We start from the raw sequence: 17,054 nt of genomic DNA, 5'->3' as shown, positions 1-17,054 counted from the left end.
TTTTTAAACATCTATGCACCGACCAGTGGGGTGGACAGGATGGGCCTTTTAAATGTTTCATGTGATGTTCTGAGAGCCAGCAGGAGTGAGGAGTATTTGTTTTAACTGTACAGAAAACCCAGATCTGGACAGGAATCACCCAGAGCCTCACCCCGGATCATCACACAGGCTCAGACAGCTGGTACAGACTCATGAGCTCCAGGATGTATGGAGAGTCCTCCACGGAAATAACAGGCAGTACACCTGGACTCACTCCAGAGAAAGGTTTGTATCCCTGGCCAGACTAGACCGAATCTACTCTTTTACACATCATTTTAGTGTTTTTAAAGACTGTCACATTCAGCCAGTAGGTTTTTCTGACCACTGCTTCATCTTGTGTTCTATTTCCATTAGAAACATTTGCACACGCAGCGCCTACTGGCATTTTAACAGTACCCTGCTCAAAAAGCTTGTAAAAACGCTTTTACCTTCTTTTGGGGCCTTCACAGAGAGAGCAAACCTGAGTTTGCCTCCATCCAGCAGTGGTGGGATGTTGCCAAAGCCAAGATTAAACAGCTTTGCCAGCAGTTCACTCGCAAAGTCACAAGAGACACAACCCAATCTTTGAGGGATCTGGAGACTCAGGTGGTAGAACTGCAGACTTTAGCAGATTCTACCGGAGATCGGGGGACTTCAAATACCCTCAAGTCTAAAAAGTCTGCTGCTGCTGGGTGTCACAGCACAGGGAGCTCTGGTCAGGTCAGGTTTCCTGAACATCTCGCAGATGGACGCCCCCTCATGTTTCTTTTTTGGGCTGGAGCAGAAAGATGGACAGAGGATGATCATCCACTTCCTGCGCTCCAGCAGCAGCTCCGAGATCTCTGGAGAGTCGAACATCAGCAAGTTTGCTGCTGACTACTACAGAAATCTGTACAGGAGCGAGTGGAACGACCATCTGGATGTGCACAGCAGCTTCCTCACCGGTCTTCCCCAAGTTGAAGCAGAAAAACATTCATCATTGGAGGCTGAGCTGACTCTAACAGAACTGCACACAGCCTTGATGAGTCTACAGAGTGGCAGAGCTCCAGGCATCGACGGTCTTCCTGCCCAAGAAAGGAGACCTGCAGGAGCTGAGGAACTGGAGGCCGGTGTCGCTGCTGTGCACGGACTACAAGATCCCGTCCAAAGCCCTGGCCGGTGTCGCTGCTGTGCACGGACTACAAGATCCTGTCCAAAGCCCTGGCCACGAGACTGAGGGAGGTGGTGGCGTCCATCGTGCACCCTGACCAGACTTACTGTGTGCCCATCAGGCTCATCAGTGACAATGTCACTCTAATTGGTGACATTTTGGACCTCTGCAGTTCATTGGCTGTAGACACTGGTCTGATTTCAGTAGATCAGGAAAAGGCTTTTGACCGGGTTGAACACCAGTACCTCTGGTAGACATTAGCAGCTTTTGGGTTCAACCAGGGTTTCATGGCCAAGATCCGGGTTCTGTACGGTGACATTGCGAGTGTTTTAAAAATAAACTGTGGTCTGGGTGCTCCGTTCAGTGTCCAGAGGGGGGTCAGGCAGGGCTGCCCCCTGTCTGGCATGTTATACTCACTGGCCATCGAGCCCCTGCTGCACAAGCTGAGAGCCGACCTGAGTGGAGTGCAGTTTCCTGGTTGTAATGTCCCTCTCTAACCGTCTGCTTACTCGGATGATGTCATTGTCCTCGTTAACTCCCAGACTGACATTGATGTTCTCGTAAATAATATAAAATGTTTTGGTTTTATCTCCTCAGCCAGAGTTAACTGGGAGAAGAGTGAGGCTGTCATAGTGGAGGACAGGCTGAGGGATCGGCTCAGGCTGCCTAGAGGGTTAGTGTGGAAAACTGGGGGGCTGAAATACCTGGGAGTGTTTTTAGGTGATGACATTTTTTGAAAGAAAAACTGCGACAGTGTTTTAGAAAGGGTCAAAGGTCGGCTAACAAAGTGCAAGTGGATTTTACCTAAACTAAACTGCCTTTTAGAGGTTGTGTCCTCATTATATATAATCTTGTGTCCTCTGCTCTGTGGCACCGGCTGTCCTGTGCTGATCCCCCAGCCTTTCTCCTGTCACAGGTTCAGCAGGTTTTAATAGATTTTTTTCTGGGACTTGTTGCACTGGGTTCCTCAGGGGGTTTTGTTTTTATCTAAGGGGAGGGGGGGCAAGGTCTGGTCCATCTGGCCAGCAGAGGCGCCACCTTCCGGCTGCAGTTCATCCAGAGACTGCTCACTGGTCCTGCAGACCTGGTGTGGAGGCCCCTGGTCTGTTTAATCCTGCAGCGGTGTGGCAGTTTGGGACTGGATCTTCCCCTGTTCCTCATGAACTCCAATCAGGTGGGAACATCATCCCTGCCACCCTTCAACAGGAGTGTTTTCTCTGTTTGGACTCTCCTGAGGAAACGGAGACTGGAACAGACCAGCTGGTTGTCATGGCTCCTCAGGGAACCTGTGCTGTCTGACCCTTTTCCTGATCTCAAACTGCTCCAGGATTTTAACGACTGCTGTGGACCTCTGCTGGGAGATGCTGACTCTGGAGGTGTTTCTATGGAGGGCGCCTCAGGAAAGTCCTTCTACCAGATGATGGTAAGGACTTTGAACCGAAGGACACTGAATGGGCGCAGCGACACCCCCTGGAGGACTTACATGGACCTGGGTCCCAGTGTGAGGCCGGCTTGGAGGTCTTTCTACAAAACTCCTGTGACAAAGAGAGTTGGGGAGCTGCAGTGGAGGATCCTCCATGGGATTTTAGCCGTCAACTCTGTATCAGTATCTGTGATCAACAGGTCAGTGCCGGAGAGCTGTCCCTTCTGCAGCCACAGAGAGACTGTTTTCCACTGTTTTTATCAATGTGCACGGCTTAGACCTCTGTTTGGACTGCTGGGACAGTTTTTTAGTAAATATGGAGAAGTTTTTACAGGACAGGTTTTTATACTGGGTTTTAAGTACACATGCCAACAGAAAGACAAATGTCAACTTTTAAACTTTCTGTTAGGACAGGCCAAGATGGCACTGTACATGAGTTGAAGGAGAAAAGCAGACAAGGGGCTGAACGTTGATGTGCTTCCTGTTTTAAGTGTATGATAAAATCAAGGTTGGTGGTGGATTTTAACTTTTACAAGGCAACAGATGATGTGAACAGGTTCCAGCAGGTGTGGTGTGTCGGAGAGGTGCTCTGCTCTGTGACAGAGGGGCAGCTCGTCTATGGAGACCTCCTCCATCAGCAGTGTAGCCATTCATTCAGCCGGTCATGGGTATGTATGTATGTGTATATATACTTATTTGTTCATAGTCATGGTGGATAAACTGTAAAGAAGACTCGTGTTTTGTTATTGACTTGAAAAATTAAAGTTGGTTTAAATCTCTCTCTCTCTCTCTCTCTCTCTCAACCCAACTGGTCGAGGCAGATGCCCCCCCCCAGCCTGGTTCTGCTGAGGTTTCTACCTCTTAAAGGATGTTTTTCCTTGCCACTGTCACCAAGTGCTTGCTCATCAGGGGATCTGTTGGGTCTCTTTAAATCATTTTATAAAGAGTTTGGTCTCGACCTGCTCGATATGTAAAGTGGCTTATTAGTGACAAACTGGCTAAAAATTAGCTTATTATTATTTTTATTCATATTTATATTATTATTATTATTATTGATTTAATTAAAATGAAAACCTCAAGTGAGAAAAAAAAAAAAAAAAAAACTCTTAATGAACAACACGCAACCCTTTTCAGTAAGGTTTGAAACAGCAATACTTTACAGTCATTCATGACAGACAGCCGGCCTTAACCTCCTCCCAGGTTCTCTGTCAGCAGGGGAAATCAGACAGTGACTCGGAGATGGACGTCGCCACTATTCAGAGCATCAGGAAGCAGCACACCTCTAACACAACCTCTAGAACAAAGAAAAAGAACAATGAATAAACTCCTTTTTTTATATCAATGTTGCTGCTGCACTCCTAAACATCAATGGTCTCCGCACTGGTGGCAGGATGAATAATATATTAAGCAATCCAGCCTGCGGTGTGCTATGTCTCCAAGAGACTAGATGGGATGAGGACATCTTAAAAGCAGCAGCAAAGATATATAAAGGGAAAATGCATTATAATAATGGCACTAATAAATCATGTGGAATAGCCACTCTAATAAATACCAATACTATAGAAAAAAGCATATTAATATATAAGGATAATAAAGGCAGAATACTAATTATAGATATCATAGTAAACAATAGTACCTTTAGAATAATTCATATTTATGCCAATAGCTGTGAAAAGGAGAGGAAAGAACTCTTTAACAAATTAGGGAGATGGATAAATACTAGAACAATAATCATAGAAGATTTTAAGACAGTTTTATCAAAATCTGATGTCTCAATAAACAATGTATATAAAAATGATATAAGTAGAACCACATTATATGATCTAATGAATAAGTATAAGCTATTAGATGTATGGTGAATACAAAATCAACTAAAAAGACAATTCTCCAGGAGGCAGGTGGTCAAAGGAAAACTCAGACAGTCTAGAATAGACCTTTGTCTGGCTGCAGCTGATATGATTAAAGAAATGAATAAAGTAACATATACTTTTAATTCTTGGAGTGACCACGCCACATGCTGAACCAGCATATATCAAAAAAATTAAAAAACTACTAAATTATGCAAGAACAGAAATGCAACTAGATAATAATCATATAGAAAAATGGGATAGTATAAAGGGAAGAATTAAAAGAGCAAGTATTAATTTTAGCAAAGAGAAAAGATGGAAAGAAAAACAGGAAGAACAAAACATCAGAAAGAACCTAGAAGAAGAACTGATATTACTAGATAACCAAAGAAACAGACTGTGGAAAGTATGAATTATATAAAAAAACTATGAAATAATATAGAAAGGAAAAAGTGCAAAGGGGCAGCAATTACATGTAGATTCCAAAATATAGTTGAAGGGGAAAAACGTACAGCGTTTTTCTTGGGGCTGGAAAAACAACAACAGAATAAAACCATAATAGAAGAGCTGAAAGACAAAGACAATAGCATCCATAAAGACAAGATAAAAATAGTTGAAATCATAACAGAATACTACGAGAACCTGTTCAAAGAAGAAGGCAGCGATAAAAGGAAAACTGAAGAAATAATCATAAATGAGATGGAGTTGGTAGCAGTCCGGGGAAGTTGTGGAAAAGCCAGTGTTGAAGGAAAAGTTGTGAGTGGACCAGGATGAGGACCAAACGTAGAATCAGCAGTTGGAGCAGGAAGAGGAGAAACAAGGTAAGTATCAGATGAGGAGGGGGCTTGCTGTTCTTAAGACTCGGTGCTGATATTGCTGGAGGAGGTCGTGGAGGTGGAGTGGAGGTGCCAACCGATCTATTGCAGACGGATGGAGGTGCAGGAGGTCTGGGAGGTGGAGTGGAGGTTGAGACGGATTTGGTCTCCACCTGTTACACAGGTAAGTTTTGGTTCTGGGTTGTGGGGGGAGTTTTTTTAATGATGGACCGCCGTAATAATTTTATTTAATATGCGGACCTTCATACAAAAATCGTGGTCATTTGACTGTACACTGTGTGTAGGTGGTGCAGCACCCTCCCTCCGCTGGAGCCTCGGTCTGCTGGATCTGGTGACGGTGCCACGATCGATGATTCGGCGATCCTGTCCGGTAGGATTCGGTCCGGGGATGCGGCGGAGTCCGCGGCTGGAGTCCTGCCAGCTCGGGCGAGTTCCACGGACTGCATCTGCATAGCTCCGGTGGAAAGTTTGGCGGTGCGTTGAGGTGCCGCGGCGGTCTGAGGGAGCCGGTGTGTCACCCGATTTGGTTCCCCCCAGGTTCCTGTTCCCCTTTACGCTGATTCACGACCGAGTCGTGCGTGGTTGCTATGTTACCGTGCGTACTTACGGAAGAAACGCAAATGAAAACACAGCTGGATGTACTGAAAGCGAAATGGGAAAAAAGTCACACCGGGCTAACTGCAGTAGCCCAGGCTACGTTAATTTCACCGTCATAATAAAACTATCAGTGTGTTGGCTGATCTCTGTTTCTGTGCTTGATGTTCCCTTTACTGATGTATCTGGCTCACCAGTTGGCAAAGTATGCTTCAACCCATATGGCTGTAAAAATAACCGTAAGATCTGTTCTCTTTTCCAATGTAATATTGTTTCTGTTCCTCCTGGAATATCTTCCTGGATTAATAGTGTGAAAAAAATCTGGTCCCTGCTTCAAAAACTCTCCGTGGTTATAGATAAAAGAGTTGTCATTTATAATTATAATTATTAGATCCATTAAAATATTAGACATAGATTGATTATTTAGATTTTTAGATTATTAGACATTAAAATATGATGATATAGATGGACATTATGCTTACTATATATATATATTTTACTGTATAACTTTGACTGTTGTCTCTCTCTTCTGGAAATGTAAAAAATACCCGTACATTGTGGCAAGGTATTTGTAGGTTTATTATTTTCGGTTTTATAAAGAGTGATATTTTAGTTGAAGAATATTCTTTAATCAATGTCATAATTCATGCAAAGTTTTGCAACCACCAATGCAGACTTGCCTAAATGAAACTTTTGTGTTTATGAAAAAGCTGGGCCAGTATATTAAATTTACATATTTTGCTAAAGATCTAAGATGTAAGACAGCCTTAAGGAGGTACACTTTGTCAGGTTTCAGATTGGTTTAGTTCAGTTGGTCAGTGGAGGGAATACGAGGAGGATGACGGGGACAGTGACGAAGTTTGGTGTGTCCAAAACAGAGATCGATGCTCCTCTCCTCTGCAGCTGTCGTTCCCTATAACAGAGCCTCTCCACCTCCCTCTGAAGCTCCGCAGCCCCGCAAGAAACCTGGCTCACCTCTACACTCTTGGCGCTGTCCATCCATCTGGTGGTTCCTCCCCCCTGGACCCTCCATTGGTCGGACTGTCGGCGGCGGCATCCATACTGCGCCTCAGTCCAACCGCCCTGTCCCATCGTTATTGTCTTCTTGTTGTTTTTCTTCTTTGCATTGAAGTAGGATGGGTAAGGGTTAGGGTCATCCACTCCGATGTTACGGAAGAGGTAAGACATGGAGTCTCCATTGTGGATGCGTCGGATGGCCTCCGACAGGATCATGCTGATGTTGGCTGTTTTGTTCTTTGGACACTGCGCACTACCCGGGGGCCCCCAGTCTCCTCCCCAAAGAAAGAGTTTTATTATTTATTATTTGAAATTAAATAATAAATAATAATAAATAAATAAATAATAATTAATAACAATAAATAAATAATTAATAATAATAAATAAAAAATTAATAATAATCAATAACTAATAGATACATAAATAATAATAATTATTAACAATAATAATAATAATAATAATAATAATAATAATAATAATAATAATAATAATAATAATAAAATACATAAATAAATACATAAATAAATAATAAAACAATAAAACACACCAGTGTGCCACTCCTGTTGTATTCCCCAGGATAGTCTGTTGTAACCGGGACAGTGGATGCTGGCGGAGTAACACCATCTCTAGCCTCAGGTTCTGGGGGCAGAAGCGCCGCTGAAAACGTTTCAAGCCAATTTGCTCTTCTTCATCTCTGGCACACATCCTTCCCCCCAGAAAACAAAAACAAAAATGAGAGAGCTGCTGGTGTTCGAGCTTTTATACTCTCTCTGACTCCGCCTACTTCGGCTTTGGTAATTTTAAGTTAAGTCTTTTAATGTTCGTCTTTTTAGATTCAAATTTGTTCTTGTGTTTTTTTTAGATTACCACGATTAGACATTCTTGAATAACTTTTGATAGGAAGGTGATAGAGACATGGAACCAAGCTCTATCCCCACTAATTCGGGTACGCCCTTTCCAACGGTACCACCCCCTAGTCCGTAGGAGCTACGGGGGAGCTATGGGAGATACGTCACTTCCCGTTACAAGTCCATATCTCGGGAACGGAAGGTCGTAGAGACACGGGACCAGGACCAGTGCGTTCAGCGCCCCCGAATGATGTGTGGCGGACGCCACCCCCGAGCGTCTAGGACGTTCGGTTCCGGAGTTACAGACGATTAGGCGTTTCCTAAAACGAAGTGTCGTTTTCAAAAAAGTGTCCTCTCATACAAAAGCGAGCAAAGTGTCACCTATTATCATTCTTTCACCGTGCGGAGAGTCTGTTCGGCGGCGTTTTCCTTCAGTCACGCTAACTGCTCGTTTTCATCCATGTCGACTCCTCTTTTCGTGACGTAGAGGGAAGGGTTAGGTTTTGGGAAAGAGAAGTTTTAGTTAAATTTGTTCTTTTTTTATTATTTACAGTATTTACATTCATTCCCATCACAAAAGTGTAGCTATTAAAAAATCAACTTTTTCACTTTTTTAACATACTGTATGATTGAAACAAACACAATACAAAAGAAAACTGTTGATTTCCAACACATATGGACCTCGGGCACTTTGTCCTTCTATGGCACAGGGTTAGGGGAATAGGGATGATTTAGGGATGGTAGGGATGATAGGCCTTAATCATGCACCATCTTGCGCTTTATTTCCAGTGTGCCTGTTGTACAGCCGCATTCATGTGTGTGTATGTGGGTGGTCTTTGATAAATAGTAGTCAATCTGTGTCCTCATCTGACTCAGGGATGGCTGGAAAGGAGATGAGTCTGGCCACTGGTCTGGTGTAGGTCCAATCCTTCATTCGCACATCTGCTGATGTAGTGCACTATTTGGCTGCCCCGTCAGGAGGACGTTTAGTGTCACTGGGACATTACTGCGTTTCAAGTTTGTTGTCTGCTGCTGGGTGGATGCTGAGGACATCTGCAGGATGGGTGGAGGATGTCATTCTGAAGGCTTTGTGAATTCCTCTGCTTCCCCAGCTCTCTTTCTCTCGAGACGTTCTGTTTTTCTTTTAAATCTTGGAGCATTTGCCTCCTTATTTAGGGTTAGGGTATAGGGATGATTACCACGATTAGACATTTGAGGATAGGGTTAGGGCGGGAGAACTGAGCCTGTCCTCGGTTGAGGACAGGAGGTTTTTCTTTATTAGAGGCATCCCAAATGTTGCATTCCTCTTCATCTTGCTTTGCTCCACCCAAAACCCTGTCCTGATCATGTCATGGAAGACCTGCACCCCTCTGATTTAGGATTAAGGGGAATAGGGATGATTACCACGATTAGACATTCTTGAATAACTTCTGATAGGAAGGTGGTAGAGACATGAAACCGAGCTCTAACCCCTCCAAAACAGAGACCGATGCTCCTCTCCTCTGCAGCTGTAGGTAACTATTGTAACTGTGGCCTGGATACTGAGGGTCCGTCGTTCTCTATAACAAAGCCTCTCCACCTCCCTCTGAAGCTCCGCAGCCCCGCAAGAAACCTGGCGAGGTTTTACTATTTCTTATTTGAAATTAAATAATAAATAAATAATAAATAAGTTAATAATAATTAATAATAATACATAAATAATTAATAATAATAAATACATAAATAATAATAGTTAATAATAAATAATTAAATAAATAGTAACATAAAAATCAACTGATTCCCCTTAAAAAGAAAAAAATGTATAATAGGCCTTATCATGCACCACCTTGCTCCAGATGTTTTTGTAGGATTCTTCTCCTTGATACCTCCATTTCTGGACTTCCCAAATCTCAGCAGCGTGATTTTCCGTCTGCTGGCTTCACCGGTGTCATGCTAATCAGGTAAAGGGTTAGGGTAGTGGCTGCGGGAAGACAAATAGCATCAATTTGTCTTCCCGCCGTGTGGTTGCGGGTTTAGAAGTGTGAATCTTGACTTTCAGCTGGTACACCACAAACTGGGGTTAGGGTAAGGGTTAGGTGGGGGTTTTAGGCCGGCAGAGACAACCCCCGTGAGGTTGGTAAGGGTTAGGGTTTCAGACCAGGTTACTGTTGATTAGGATGTTGCGGGCAGCCAGGTCTCGGTTGGGTTAGGGGTTAGGTTACGTCCTCAAATTGACAGAACACTAAGTCAATGTCGTGGTCATGGAAGGGTTAGGGTTAGGTTTTGTGTAGGGAGGCGCTCGCACTTCCCAGGGGCCCCCGACCCCCTCCCCAAATAGATATTAAGTGTTTTTATTTTTATATTTAAAATTAAATTAAATAAAAATAAAAACTGAAATAATAATCAACATAAAACTCATTAACAGGGTAACGTTTCGAGTCTGTGTCTGTCAGGTTATTTAGTCATCCACTCCGATGTTACAAGCCACATGTAACAATTGCACCACTTACTGGGTGCTTGAATGGCATCTGAACATATGCATGTGGGGAGTCCGCATAGAGCTGCAGAAATGTAACCTTGCTTTCTTTTCCAAGGACACCTATCAAGTCATCACTGGTCATCACAGACCTGCTTTTGGATAGTGGGTCTGCTCATATCCTTTGGGGATAGGTTGGCAAGTAACTGTCTGAAGTTTCCAGTCACTGTATTGAGCAACTCTGTGGCCAAAATGTTGTAGAGGTCTTTTCTGAACAGCCTTGTGTCTGGTGCTGTTTTGTCAGATGGGAATACAGTTAACAGTAGGTAGTATCCACCATCTACTTATCCAAGTTTGTGTCCCACAGCATTTTTGAGGGCACGGATGCCATCTGGACTGTATTTAGTCAAGTCTTCATGTTTCTTTATGATGTGGTAATGTGGCTTTAGCAAAGGTGCTTTGAAACGTGGAAGAAAGATATGGTGCAGCCCACCTAGCAGCCCTTGCAGTTTTTCAAACTCTATAACAATTCCATCCACATCAAACATGTATTTCAGAAAATGATGGGGATAGGACACTGTTGTTGAATGCAGTCCCACATACAAATCACTGTGCATGAAATCTTCCACACAGCTGAACTTCTCAAATGCATCAAGAAGACTTGTGTTTTCAACGCCCACATCCCAAAGTTCATCTGTAACATCCATTGGTATGTCCAGATTCACTGTCAAGGTTAGGGAACAACTACAGGAAAAGAAGTACTTATTTGTTGAAGTACAACTTTGTTTTTTAGTATTTCTTTTTAAAACTAATCAAATAGTAAAACCCCAAACAAAAAGAACAAAATAGGCCTGTGCGCAGGGTTGAAATGTTTTGATTTGTCTTGGTCTTCCTCAGGCTAAGTGCACAGTGATGTTTCCCCAAAAGCAAAAAGAGAAGAAGTGAGTGTCTAAGCCTTGCTTGGCCTTATATACTCTGCCGAGCTCCGCCCACTCTGTTGAAACTGTTTTTAGAATGTAAGTTTGTTTTGAAACTGTGTTTTAGGTTAACCTCAATCTTGGAGGCAGCGGCAATTTATTATGTGTCTGTATTTGTGTGACAACGGATTCAAAGTGCAGACTCTTTGCAACACATCTTTCTGGGGATTTTCTGAGGGTCCTCACTCTACCACAAGATAGAAATGGGTTTGGCTACCAACATGTTGCATGTTAGGGTTAGGTTTGGGGGACAAAAGGCTCATTAGGCTTAGGGTTAGGGTTAGGGTTTCGGGTTTAGGGTTAGGGTTAGGATAGGGGTACTGAACCCGTCTCCATCTGGAGGCGGGAGATGCACTCTCCATCCACCCACTAGACCAACCCTCATCCCGGTCCCGTGCAGGCTCGCGGGTCCGCTGGTGGCGTCTGTCCCGCTGGACCAGCATCCAACCATCCTCAAAGAAAGGACCCATTTGTAGAGGGTACCTTTCTTTTTTTATTTGTGATTTTTAATTTATTTATTTATTTATTTATTTATTTATTAAAAAAATGAAATATTAAATTATTTAAATATTTTTAATGAAATAAGGAAGGTGTGCTTCTTGAAAATAATAATAAACAAAAAAAGGACAACGTTTCGATCTGTATGGGTCTTCCTCAGGTCCAAAAAGAAAAGCACACAAAAAACTCTTTGGAAAGAATGGCTGGATGCTGTGTTCCACTCAAAAGTCTAACCGATAATGAGGTTTTTCTCTTGAGCGTCTCCCTTTTATATCCTCTGTTTTTTGAGTTATTTTGTCTTTTCGTCTTTTCGCTTTATTTTATTTTTTGGTTTTATCCTTAGTACTTTTTTCTTTTCTTCCCTTTCTTTTTAATATTAACCCAATAATCTCCAAATAAAATGAAATTATTATTTTTAACTCTTATCTATTATATAACTTATTTATTTATTTGTATTTTAATTATGATATTTCCTATTTATTTATTTATTTTTCCTAAAAATATTTTTAATCCCTAAATTATTAAATTACTAGTTTATTTTACTTAAAATAAAAAAAAATAAAAAAATAAAAATTAGGGTTAAGAATGAAATTAAGGTTAAAATTAGGGTTAGGTTTAGGGTTAGGGTTAGGGGTTAGGTGCTTTGAAGAAATGAGATCTCCACCCCCCCTGGGAGGGGGTGGAAGTGGCACCGTCCGTCCACCTGGTGGCTCCTCCCCACTGGACCCGGTTGGGCTGTTGGCGGCGGCGACCATATCGGACTTCAGTCCAACCGCCTTGTCCCATTGTTATTGTCTTCTTTTTTTTCTTTTTTTGTTGTATTTGTTGTCTTTTTTTTTTTAAATAAAATTCAAATTGAAAAAAAACTGTGTCCTTTTTATTTTTTCAAAAATTGTCTTTTTAATGAAAAAAGCAAAAATGAAATTACAACTTTTTATATATTTTTTTTAAAAAAAGAAAAAGAAAAAGTGTGCCTAAACGCGACATTTCGACCCTCACAGGGGTCTTCTTCAGGCGAGGCACACTTAAATTAAAAGACAATTAGCAAAAAAGCTAATAATTATCATAAAATAAGAAAAAAGAATGGCTGGTTTTAATTGCTGGAATGTTGTCCCTCCGAAAACCAACAGTGAAATGAGCTCTCTGTGGTTTGTCCTATTTATACTCTTCCAGTTGGTTTCTTATTCGGTTATTTTTTAAAGTTCGTCAATCGTCTTTTTTAATGTTTTAACCTTTTTTAACCCTATAAACACCATTTTTTTATATATTTTTTTAGGAAAATTATTAGGAATTAACCAATATATCATTTTTATTGTTTCATATTGAAAAATTATTTTTTTATTTTTATATTTTTTTTTATATATATACATTTTAAATCTAAAGATAGATTTAATATTTAATATATATATATATATATAATATATATATATATATATATATATATATATTAATATAATATATTAATATAATATATTAATATTTAATAATTAATTAATTATACTGATCTAATTTTGGGACGGCTGGCATGTCTGGCGTGTCCCGGACGGACATCTTTGGGATGAGAAGTGCAAACAAATATTCAATTCATCACTATTTCAACATGAGAATTCTACATGATCATGGAAAAATAAATGTTGAAACAAGGTAGTTGTGAATTTTTTTTGTCTCACAATGTTGGGACGGTCGGCGTGTCTGGCCTGTCTCGGATGGCTGGCGCGTCCTCACCTTGCCTGGCATGTAGGATTGAAATCAAGAAAAAAAATAAAAAAGTAAAAAATCTGTTAATTTAGGTATAAAATCACACAGCTCAATATAGGCTAAAATTCCCAATCAAATGTCATTATGGGCTTTATAAGGAAAAAGTCCATAATAGCATTTATCATCCAAATTCTGATCTACAGCTTTTTTGGGTGGTGCAAAACTGGTGCAACACTGCCCCCTACTGAAATTCCACAATTCCCACTTCCACAAGATAAGAAGACAATAACAATGGGACAAGGCGGTTGGACTGAAGTCCAATATGGTCGCCGCCGCCAACAGCCTAATCGGGTCCAGTGGGGAGGAGCCACCAGGTGGACGGACGGTGCCACTTCCACCCCCTCCCAGGGGGGGTGGAGATCTCATTTCTTCAAAGCACCTAACCCCTAACCCTAACCCTAACCCTCTAACCCTAACCCCTAACCCGAACGCGCTGGTCTTGGTCCCGTGTCTCTACGACCTTCCGTTCCCGAGATATGGACCCTAACCGTTAGTTAGTTAGCTAGCTGGGGAAGCACCAAGAAACGACAAGACCCGCCTTCATGCAACAGCACACTTTTTTGGAAAATGATCATCTGTACGAACCAGGGGAAGAACTTCAGTCCCCCAACCTAACCCAGACTCCATGTCTTACCTCTCCTGTAACATCGGAGTGGATGACTAAATAACCTGACAGACACAGACTCGAAACGTTACCCTGTTAATGAGTTTTATGTTGATTATTATTTCAGTTTTTATTTTTATTTAATTTAATTTGAAATATAAAAATAAAAACACTAAATATCTATTTGGGGAGGGGGTCCGGGGGCCCCTGGGAAGTGCGAGCGCCTCCCTACACAAAACCTAACCCTAACCCTTCCATGACCACGACATTGACTTAGTGTTCTGTCAGTTTGAGGACATTTTAAGACATTGTGTCAGTGACAGACATGCCCCCTAAAGAAGACACCACGTGGTGGAGGGGAAAGCACGGCTTTCAGGTTGGCTTCTTTCCCAGCGAGTGCGTGGAACTCATAAACGATAAAGTGCCACAGTCCATGACCAACTCTGTGCCAAACCCAGCCTCCCCCTGCTCTGGCCTGCAGCCTGCTTCTTGGAGTCTCTTCCCCCCATACTAACAGTAACCTAACCCCTAACCCAACCGACACCTGGCTGCCCGCAACATCCTAATCAACAGTAACCTGATCTGCAACCCTAACCCTTACCAACCTCACGGGGGTTGTCTCTGCCGGCCTAAAACCACAACCTAACCCTTACCCTAACCCCAGTTTGTGGTGTACCAGCTGAAAGTCAAGATTCACACCTCTAAACCCGCAACCACACGGCGGGAAGACAAATTGATGCTATTTGTCTTCCCAACCCAAAATCACGCTGCTGAGATTTGGGAAGTCCAGAAATGGAGGTATCAAGGAGAAGAATCCTACAAAAACATCTGGAGCAAGGTGGTGCATGATAAGGCCTATTATACATTTTTTTCTTTTTAAGGGGAATCAGTTGATTTTTATGTTACTATTTATTTAATTATTTATTATTAACTATTATTATTTATGTATCTATTATTAATTATTTGTGTATTATTATTAACTATTATTATTAATGTATTTATTATTATTAATTATTTATGTATTATTATTAATTATTATTAACTTATTTATTATTTATTTATTATTTAATTTCAAATAATAAATAGTAAAACCTCGCCAGGTTTCTTGCGGGGCTGCGGAGCTTCAGAGGGAGGTGGAGAGGCTTTGTTATAGAGAACGACGGACCCTCAGTATCCAGGCCACAGTTACAATTGTTACCTACAGCTGCAGAGGAGAGGAGCATCGGTCTCTGTTTTGGAGGGGTTAGAGCTCGGTTTCATGTCTCTACCACCTTCCTATCAGAAGTTATTCAAGAATGTCTAATCGTGGTAATCATCCCTACACCCCTTAATCCTAAATCAGAGGGGTGCAGGTCTTCCATGACATGATCAGGACAGGGTTTGGGGTGGAGCAAAGCAAGATGAAGAGGAATGCAACATTTGGGATGCCTCTAATAAAGAAAAACCTCCTGTCCTCAACCGAGGACAGGCTCAGTTCTCCCGCCCTAACCCTATCCTCAAATGTCTAATCGTGGTAATCATCCCTATACCCTAACCCTAAATAAGGAGGCAAATGCTCCAAGATTTAAAAGAAAAACAGAACGTCTCGAGAGAAAGAGAGCTGGGGAAGCAGAGGAATTCGCAAAACCTTCAGAATGACATCCTCCATCCATCCTGCAATTGTCAATAGATTTTAAAGATGCCCTTGAAATGATCCCTCATAACTTTTTTCAGTCTGTCCTTCTCTCCTTTCCCTCTCTCTTAAATTCCTGTTGATTAAAGTGGTAATTAACATGTTGTAATGTAGGCAACAATTATTTAGTTTTTTTCTTTTTCACTGCTAATTGCTAATAGGTTTTTTACTGCCAGTTATTTAACCCTCGTATTATCCTCAAATATTACTAACACATTTTACCCTTGGGGTCAATTTGACCCCAGGTATATTTGCCTCCAGAAAATGATTTACAGAAAATTGTTGACCAAGTTTTTGTGTCAGGCACTTTGTTTATTTGTTGAATACATAAATAACCCCTTGATAATGAAACCTATCAGTAAGTTTACCTGCCCTCTAGCGCCACCATCAGGCAAAACTTTTAAATTAGAATTAATTTATCTTGAAAACTTTTCATACAAATCTTCTCAAATTTACTATGAGTCACTGAAGATGTGACAAACACTGAAGATGTTACCTTCCTGTTCTTGACAGCAAGAAGTTCAGAGGGAAGCTCTGGTTTATTTTTTCCCCAACATCGTTACCTTCCTTTTCAGCAGTTCCTCACCCAGGGCATAAGATGTGAAAAATTATCACATGTAATATTATGCCCATGCAGTCCTTCAGCCATATCAAGCACAACCCTTGTGCCCTGATTTTTTTCCGGTGCTTCGCCAGGAGATTTGCCTGTGTAAACCTGCATATTCCATGCAAAGCTGGACTGTGCATCACATGCTGCCCATATTTTGATGCCATATTTGGCAGGTTTGCTTGGCATATATTGTCGGAATGGACAGCGCCCACGAAACGCAACCAAGCACTCATCGACAGTCACGTGGGGGTCACGTGGGGGCCTGGATTGTAAAGCAGGGGTAAACGCTGCACCCACTTGTCCCACACATCCCTTATTGCCGCAAGTTTGTCACGTTCACGTCGGCCGTGCCTTGTTTGTTTGTCATCAAAGCGTATGACACGGGACAAAACTTGGAATGTCTTCAGAGACATGGTGGCTGGAAATATTGCCCTTCCAGTCTCAGCATTCCAAAGGCTTGCTGTTGCTTCACCTTTTGATTTATAAACTCCCGCCAAAATGAGCAAGCCAATGTAGGCTTCCAAGTCGACTACATCCAAGTCTTTCCAACTGTCCCCATACACACGCTTCCCCTCTAAATTTGTCATCCCAAGTACAATATTCTCAATCGATGGTGTTATGAAGAGCTCTAATGATGACTTGATGTCTTCAACATGGCTGATTGCATATCTGGTGGGGCCTGGAACCATTTTGATAATATTAGTAGCGCTAAGTCTACCTTGCTGTCTAAGTGGGGAAAGGGACCAT

Source organism: Echeneis naucrates, unplaced genomic scaffold, assembly GCF_900963305.1.
Source record: "Echeneis naucrates unplaced genomic scaffold, fEcheNa1.1, whole genome shotgun sequence".
Taxonomy (NCBI): Eukaryota; Metazoa; Chordata; class Actinopteri; order Carangiformes; family Echeneidae; genus Echeneis; species Echeneis naucrates.
This window is presented reverse-complemented; position numbering follows the sequence as displayed.